Source organism: Protomyctophum parallelum (genome assembly GCF_964188405.1).
Source record: "Protomyctophum parallelum genome assembly, chromosome: 12".
NCBI lineage: Eukaryota > Metazoa > Chordata > Actinopteri > Myctophiformes > Myctophidae > Protomyctophum > Protomyctophum parallelum.
Window position 1 is genome coordinate 5,089,073 of NC_139712.1, and position 9,738 is coordinate 5,098,810.

The 9,738-nt window shown below is 36.9% G+C and overlaps 1 long non-coding RNA gene across 1 annotated transcript; it reads right to left on the minus strand.

Moving 5' to 3' along the window:
• Positions 1-4,120: 4,120 nt before the first annotated feature.
• LOC310867814 lies at positions 4,121-7,823 on the minus strand. The gene is made up of 3 exons (XR_014570027.1): positions 7,761-7,823; positions 4,479-4,634; positions 4,121-4,354 (listed from the first exon to the last, which is right to left on the minus strand). It is a non-coding gene; the product is annotated as an uncharacterized lncRNA (long non-coding RNA).
• Between the last annotated feature and the right edge of the window lie 1,915 nt (positions 7,824-9,738).

Consider the following 9,738-nt stretch of genomic DNA (forward strand, 5'->3'; position numbering starts at 1 on the left):
TGTCCATGTCTCACAGCACACGCATGCTAAAATGACTCCACATTTTAACTCACTGTCTATTTCTCATTGAAAACAATGCTGAAACTGAACTCAACCGGATTGAGCCATTTCCATGTCTGTTATGCAAAACATCCACTAGATGGCTCTGTGGCTTCACACACCATGATATACAAGTCAGACAGATAAATCACTCCACGTGCGCTCTGTTTTGCCAGAGTTTCAACAGTGAAATTATTTTTTGGGAGATGCTCACCTTACTTTGTTATACCAATATGTCTGATAAAAAATAAAGGCTGAAATCTTAAATGACAGAATCTGCAACAAATGTCATTCAAATTGTACCTGCATGATGGATAAATAGAACTCTTATACCACAGTAATTGTTTTGTGCCATCAGCTGGTAAACGGCACAGTTCTGTACACCGGGTGGTACACAGGACCAGTGATTTCCAACATTTTTAGCTTTGAGGAACCCCCAGTTTGATATGCATTTACGCCACATAATGCCCAATTTGATACAATTACTTTAAGCAAATAATCAGTTATTTGTTTTCAATATTAAGTAAAAAGACAAGCTCCCAACTTGCCATCATGCAAGCTTGTAGATCGTCTATTTTTGAATGGCCAGAGTATAAAAGACTTTAGTAATAATAATGTATATCAGCAAAGTAAAATTGTTAATTGCCTTCATGGTGTCATGTTTTTGTTCATTAAATGAATGATTGTTTCAGTTTATAAGAATACACATGTTCTTACTTGTAAAATGAGTAGTCACCAGGAGTGAGGGAGGGTCGCCAGGAGGGAGGTGGGGGAGTGGGAGGAGAGAGAGGAGAAAATAGGTTAAGATAGGACTAAGTTAAGATACTCAGTTCTCAAAACCATTAGCCATAACATTGTTTACATCATACAAGAGATCTACAAGGTCACAAGTGTTTGTGTGTACTTGTAAGTCTCTAAATATTATGATGAATTGAACATGGTGGAGCATTACAAGTGTAATGCTTTATGGTATCGTCCACAGTTAATAGTTTTATATTGAGTTGTGCTTGAAATGTACTGTAATTTAGCAAACGGTTAATAATTCTGATACGAACTGAAGTATCTTATATTAGGCTACACTATTTCCGTACAACAAATTATTAATTGTGTAATAAATTCATAGAAACTGACTAAACAATGTAAACATAACAATTAAACGCAAACTGACGCACAGCACCGGCACGCTCTAAATGCAACATGCATGATTTAACGATAGCTTGATTGTTACTTCGCAAATTATAGCTCAAACTATGATAGCCTAGTTGGCTAGCTCAATATAATTATGACATTACAACAATTTCACTGTTCCGCCCCCATTTAGTATGACTGAACGTCATAACAGTAACAGTTTTATTTGCTTTATCTTTTAAACAAACTGCCTACGTGAGTACGTGTGTTGTCGCTCGAGCATGCTATCCTTAGCCATTAGCTTATTGTTAGCACATAAGTTAGCCTGGCCAACATAGCCTGATAGCATGACTAAAACGTAAATAATCGAACACATAAAGACACATACTGGTGCCGGGTGCTGAGTAATAAACTGGGTTAAACGCAATTTGTTCATTTAGGTATTAAATTGTACTACTCCATCTAGTAAAGTGACCATAGCGACCATTTACCTTGCCGTTCAGAAGAGGAAGTGATGTAATCCGCGGTGTGACGGTGTCGCAGATATGGGCATCTGCCCAAAACGCCGTGCATTTTATACATTGTCAAGATAAAATAAATAAATGGACTGTTGGATGTCTCTGTACATTTGGGGACGATATCTGGATTCAATATATATAATTACAATTGTTTTATGAAGACAGAAAAGTACTCACGTTTTGTAAATTATCAATAATCCAAAATGAATAGTTAATGAAACATTCTGTTCCAGTAAAAAAGTCCAGAATTCAAAATATACTAAAAGCACAAGTGTTGGTATCAAACTAGAAAGAAAGTACTCTTTGTGCAGAATGTGTAATAATTACACATTCTGCATAGAGTACAATAATATGTACTATAATATATTTTAAAATTGCAGATTGATTTATTAAGTTTGCAGAATTACAGTAGGCCTACATTTCAATACAAAAACTGTTAGCTGTGAGTGGACGACACCATAAACATTACTTGTTTACAAGAGGCCCCACCATTTTCAATTCATCAAAACAAGAGACGTACGAATATACATAGGCCCATATATGCTCGTCTATTTTCAAATGACCAAAATGTATATAGGCCTACTGCTGAAGCGGTTAATGTTTTGTAATCTATATATATATATATATATATATATATATATATATATATACACACACACAAGTACGAACATGTTTGTACGTAAAGCTTTACACCAAATATTATAAATTAAATAAATAAAAAATCATACAAACGAACTATAGTAGCCTAAATAAAGCTGTCAAAGAAATGTTGGGTAAAAATAAAATATTTGGATCACTGTAGTGGTAGCCTACTCAAGTGTACAAATACCTCAAAATTAAGCAGCCTACAGTACTTACGTAAATGTACAAGATTCACTGCACCATTCTGCCATTATTGAAAATCTGTTTTCATCTGTTAATGAATCTCACACATGCACGCATCAAAAACAATATCAATTAAGATCAGCCCGAGTAATTAAGTGACACGTGACCATTCATTTCGGTGATTTGAGAATATAAATTCAGTGGTAACGCTCTTGTACTTGTACATTTATCTATTACAGATTGTACATTTCCTGTTAAACCGTGAGGCATTGATAGACTATAACGTGTACATAAACTTCACATTAACGGTTCAAATTACATAGCATTCCGAATATTGAACATTGCTGCCTCCTGCTGGACATTTTATCCACAATCAGCGCTAGTATTTGACAACGGTTTTAACCAAGTGGATATTGAACATCAAATTTGAAGTTTATCAAATTAATTGCAGATTCATAATTTGATGATTTGCCATTTCGCTCTAGCTTGTGGAGCTGACAACTAATTTCACCCACTTCTTTACATTTGTAAACCTGATGTGCTTCCATTTAAGATCATAATTATGTGATCTAACACCATTTTGTTTTCAGGTGACAAATCTGCACAGCATGCTGAACATACAAATATGTCTAGTCCCTCTTATCAGGGTTCCACTGCAAAACCATTTTTGACTTCTTTGAATAGCCTTCTATGTCTTTGATCCAGCGATGTGGCTCAGATGACATATTTAGACAATATGGCCTGCATTCAGTCTAGGAGCACTTCTACCACATAGGCCTACATATTGATATAAATATACACACAAAAGTTGGTCACTATCAAAGTGAGTGAGACAACCACAGTGGATAGCTGGGGGTGGGCTAACACCTGCTCCAATATAAAACATACAAATATGCAGTATGAATACAATAAACATACAACACATTCTCATTTCTGTCACATACGCCTACATGGAATCTGTGTGCAAACATGTATTGGAAAAAATAACAGATCAGTTTTATAATTAGTACTTGTCTTTCAATGTTCACTTTCAAGTCTGTGAAATAGTTAGTATACTGAGAATATATAGTTAAACTGTCCCTTTACGATCTTTGTTGGGTACATGATTAGGGCCGATTCATACTACTATTTTAGAGCCGAATAAAAGTCGGTTCGGCGTTGTAGAGCCTACAATGTGACGTCATTTGAGGTTCGGGTACCGTCCTAAAGTCAGCTCTTCTATGCTACTGAAAATTTCTGACAAGCCGAAATCATTTCGGCACTACAGCTCCGAAACAGCGGTAAAATAGGAGTATGAATCAGCCCTTAGTTTATACTTTTAAGGGGGCGCATTATGCTGTGGCACAAAGTTATCCGGTCACCATGGCAGATGAGCAAGTGGGAAAAACCCTACATAACACAAATTATACAACCATCAAGGTAATTCTATTGTGACTGTCAATACAATAATGTTTTTAACTTTGTGTAATTATATTGCCTAGATTTGAATATCCTATATAAAATACATGTTCTCTAGGCTGTGAAAACGCATCCTGCGTTACTCATCTGAACAACCCTAATCACAAATATCATGTTTGTACACCAGTGAAAGAGATGACCCTTAGTATGTATACATGTCGGACAGAAACCCTGTAAAGATCAAAATATGTTACATTGTGACACAATTTCAGCTTGAAGATGAGGTGTTTTTTCACCATCTTCATGGAATGTAAACTCTTCTTCAGCTCTTGCAACAGCTCCTCTTTACATATCTCCTTCACCCGTTTACATTTTCTCTCCATCTCAGCCTGGGCTCCTGTCACTGCCTTGCTCACCGACTGCCTCTTCTCCATCTCTGAACGCAGCTGTGGCAGACAGAGACACACACATTTGTATTACTCTACATGTGTTGTGAGGACAACATATTAGGATGGCATTGAAAATAAAGCTGGCGTTGGCTATTGAGAAAAAGCAGATATACAAGCTCACAGCGCGTTACTCTGTGCCACGCTGCAAGCGTGTACATCTGCTATTTTTGAACATTTTGGTCTGCGTCGAGGATGACAGCTTCTCAGGCTGCTGTATTGGGGCATGACGAGACGGGGCTCTCCTGGCTCTCACTGCTTCCATCTCAGGCCCTGGATCCTTGGTGTGATGGAAACACAAGAGAAATTTAGTGGAAATTTGCTCCATGTACTGTATGTGCGCATGTTGACATACGTAGTTTCCACATTAACACTGGGGCACTGGGATTTCTTTCAAAATAGAAGCTAGGGGTGCCGGGAAGATATGGCCGCTTTTACTCTGTAAGCACCCCCCACCCCCCTTCCAGACATATTTGTGCTTGCTTACCTCACTAAGATTACGATAAAGTCGCTGATGATCACTCGCTTCATGTTTTCAACGAGAGGCATGTTGAATTCAGAAATTAAGAGTTTAGTATATCCATCTGGTCAAAACCTCCTTAGATTACACTCGCCAAGCCTCTCTTTGTGAGAGGTAAACAGGGAAGTGAACGACAACAAGCATGCGCGAAGAGCAAGGAGTATGGTGCAGAAGGTGAGACCAACTAAAAAAAAATCTGAATATTTTTTCTCTCGTTTGACATCAATGAAAATGCGCTAGGAGCAACCCGTCAGTTGGATTAGTTATAACGTTCCCACATGTTGTACGGTTTAAATGGGTTAAGTAGTAACATATTTCTTCAGTAATTTTAACAGCTTGTTCTGCTTAACCTCTAATAAGTAGTTTACATGAGTTTGAGCTGTAACACACATGTTATATGAGTTATTATAGTTACCATTGTGACACTGTTCGTCTTTGGATTCAGCTGGTTGATTGGGATGGCTCTTCTTAGCCTTTGGTTCCCGACTGCCTTTGAGCTGGACAACACAACACAGGATGACATGACAGTGGATGGGTTTAAGTGATGAATATGATGGACAGCTGTCAAAGTAATTTAAAGGGAAAATGCAGGCTTCTACAAGATACTGGTCGAGCTGGGGGCTCAAGAAGCTCTGCACGTTGCACTGGGATAGACCCCTGCACCCTGGCTGATATTGACAATAAGCCTCTCTGACTTACTTAATAATCACAATAAATGACATTACAAATACTTTATAATAGTTATATTACTATGTACCTCAATGGCCGTACAGGTTGTGGAGTACAGGGCAGCGGCAGTCAGCAGTCGGCTGGATTGTGGGCCAGGTCTGCTCATATTGGTGACATGACAGTTTCACCCCAGAGCAAAATGGTCTCAACTCTGTAATCAGAGAAAGATTTAAAAGTACCAATTCAACATTTTGACAACACAGAACACAACACAAACCTTAAAATCAGTGGTTCTCAAAGTGGGGTCTGGGGACCTCTAGGGGTCCTTGAGGGAGTTCCAGGGAGTCCCCAGCTAAATGATAGTGTGGAACCAATCAATGGACCCTGGACCCCATGGAGTCTCTGAGAGTGTACAAATGGAACCAACTGGGTCATTTGGTTCCATTTGTACAGTTAAATTAACATTAATTTTACAATATAAATTGGGGGTCCCAGAGATAGAAATTCCATTAAATGGGGGTCCATAGACTAATGAATGTCAAACTTGGGGTCCTTGAAATTAAACAGGTTGGGAATCACTGCTAGAGCTGTAAAAAATCTTCGTCCCTGTGTTCTCTCTCCAAATGGGGGTCTGTGGACTAATTAGTGTAAATGTGGGGGTCCTTGACAAGAAAAAGTTTGGGAACCACTTGCCTTAAATGAATAGTTTAACCATCCTTCTAAAGGCATGGAAATTAAGTGATAAATATATCAGTAGCATATCAAAATTTTCCTATCAGATTGGTCTCAAAATAATAATAATCCAGATTCATTCCACAGATATTGATGACACAATAATGTGACCGACTGAGCGTCAATCTTTGTACTCACAGAACAGCCATTGTGCCTGTCTGTCGCTTTTGTTTTGTGTATTTCTAATGTTTGAAAGCAGCAGATGAATGTTTCAAGTAGTACCTATAGTCTAGAACAAAAGCCAAATAAAATATGAACTCTATGAACTTTAGATATTTCTACATTTAATTTGTGTACTCAGTAGTGAAAATGGAGACTTGGGGGGGAAGAAATAGTATATCTATTGATTGATTGATACTTTATTAACAGCCTTTTGGCCACCTAGGCTTGTTTCCATTGTGGTCTTCTGTATAATATCGGAATCGGTCAGAATCTGTATCTGCAGATATATAATCAGATGGGATATCGGTCATAATTTTATAACGCGCACACCTAGAAATTAATTTAATGTCAGATAATCAAGCATTGTGCACATGTGTTAATTAGAATAGATGTTCTATACTTAGTCTATATTTGTAGGTGATGAAATGTGTATAGTATAGCAAAACTGTGTACATTATACCCACACAAATACATTTCTAAACTCAGTTATATTTATGCTAGTGTTTGGCATTATACACTAGTCACTAGTATGTCTATTAGCAAGTGTATATCGGAGAACATAATGATCATGATGTTCATGTAATTTATCGTTTACTGTGATGGCTACAACATAACTGTATGATAAATGAATGCTAATACTACCAATATTATAGATATAGATACCCTAATATATTAGAGACATTTTACAGCATTAATGTGAATTTGCATACTGACCATAGTAGAAGTATGCATACACGTATTACGTTTTTTCAACCATATGAATGTTGCAATAACTAGCCAAACATAGTAGATAATCAGACTGTTTTGTGCACGGTGCTACATTTACAACATTAACGTCTACAACATAAAGATTCATTTACATTTCAAATACAACTGCGCTCGGGCAGGTATTAGCAAACGTGAGCACTTTATATTTGAACTATGAACGTTTATGCAGACTTTGTCATTCAAGTTCCACCATGACACATAAACCAACCACAGCTAGCTTACTGAATGGGATGCGGATGAGAAACGTAACATAACATGTCCTTGTCCGATCAGATTATAACTAAGGATCCGTGGTAATGATTCGTCCAATAAGCTACTTTATCACATAAACACGTGCATTTAGATTTTACCAATCGACAAACATTGTATCGTATTTATAGATGAAACGTTAACGTGGCGTTAGCTAGCCAGCATTAGCATTATATCGTTGCTACCCCACGGTGTGACTTTAGTCTATAACACAACTCCATAAATCAACATTTGACAAGAGCTACGTACGGACCACGTTTTATCATTGTATTTACCCATAATGTCACATCTATTGATTATTCTTACCATAAGCTTGTCAAGGATTTCATCCAACACCCACATGCAGTTGACCCATTACCACGGGTGTCCCAATATATTAGTTGTTGTGCATAGCTAGCTATCATAGAGTTGTTAGCTATAGCAAATCAGTATCACTTCCGGTTCAAGGTTACATATTTTCATTGATGCATTGCTGCGCCACCTGCTGCTGAAATGCAGAATAGCAGAAATCTAAATCTAAATAATAAAGGTTTACATTGAGCATCAACTTTCTAACCGTTTATATGACTTTTTTTTTTGTTGCATAGTACTGTTTCTATATATATATATTTGTCATTAAATGTCCCATGAACTGAATAAGAAGGACTCCAATATATAACCAATTAAGCCATATCCCTTTCGTGGGTTTTAAAAACTGTCTTTAGTGTACTTTTTTCGGCCAACTGGTAATGAAATTATAATAAAGTAGGCATATTCAATAAATCAAGCAATGACATTGTCTGTATTATGTTATTAAAACAGTGAAAGAGTTGTTCTTTTCCCCCCTGAAACAATGTGTGAGTCTTGGTTGGGATAAAGAAAGCAAGTATTATTTAAGTATTAAATTTATTCCTGAACAATGAACATGAAATAACAAATAACAATTAAACATTACAATTAATATAAAAAAATGAATTAAACTTGTTTCTGAACATGAAAAAAAAATCAACATTACAATTAATATTTAAAAAAATGAATTAAACTGGTTGAATTATTTATGAACATGAAATAAATAAAAAATCAACATTACAATTAATATAAAAAAAATGAATTAAACTTGTTTCTGAACATGAAAAAAAAAATCAACATTACAATTAATATTTAAAAAAAGGAATTAAACTGGTTGAAAAGGAGGAAGATCGTCCTCTTCCTCCTCGACCTGCAGGGCGATGTCCACGTTACCTTCATTAAAGGTGAAGGTAGCCTTTCGGGGGAATTGGTTTTCGGGGGGGAAAGTTTCATTAAATTTGGCCAGGGAAATGGTGACGACGCTGTTATCATCAAGGAGCAGCTCCATCCCCTGGTCGGTCTCCATGACGCCGAGGACCTTGCCTTCCCTGCACTCAACCGCATTCTGTAGAAATCAAACAAATTTGTTTTCAGTCATTATATCCTATGCATACAGGACCTTTCACTGTGTCTATCCCAATGTTGGAGCTGCAATGATAGATCGAGGGATTATCGAGGGGGGGAAATGCAATCTATATATATTGGTTTGGTTAGCTCTTTTTCTGGGTTGAAATGTTAATGTTTTCACAGCCTTTACATACGATAGATAGGCTATTATTATGTTCAAATCTAGACAATATAATTACACTAACATCATACTGTTACAAACATTATTATTCTAATGACAATATAGTAGCCTATTACCTCAATGTTGGTGTATGTTGTGCTCTGGAACGTTGTTCCCGCGGCAGTGGCCTTCATTTTCATCCCGGTCATCCGGACCATGTTTCCCATGAGAAGGCATGGCGAAAGGATGGCCTCCCGCCACAGGAACACAGTCCCCTCATGTCCTTTCTGCAATGAAAGAATCACATAGCCATGGGCTTAAAGTAGGCCTACGAGTATTTATACGGATATTAACTATTTCACGAAGTTGAAAGTTAACACTGTCACTGAAAGACAATTAAAGTAAAACTTACCTCCGTTATTTTGATGGTCTGCACCGGGCAAGGCACTCCCTTTTCCCCCGCAAACTTGCGCACAGTTTCCATCTGTGACAGAAATGAGGAGACATACGCATAGCAAAAAATTAAAATTATATCCATTCATTCATTTGTTGCATGCGCGCTTATAGGCTATAGGCCATACTGTATATTTTTACGGTGTATAAAATTGGAACATATTATGTTAAGGCTACTTTTACGGGTAGTATACCGTTCAACATTCCAAATATTAAATATAATAATAATAATAATAATAATAATGATAATAATATAATGGTCAACTTACAGCTGTA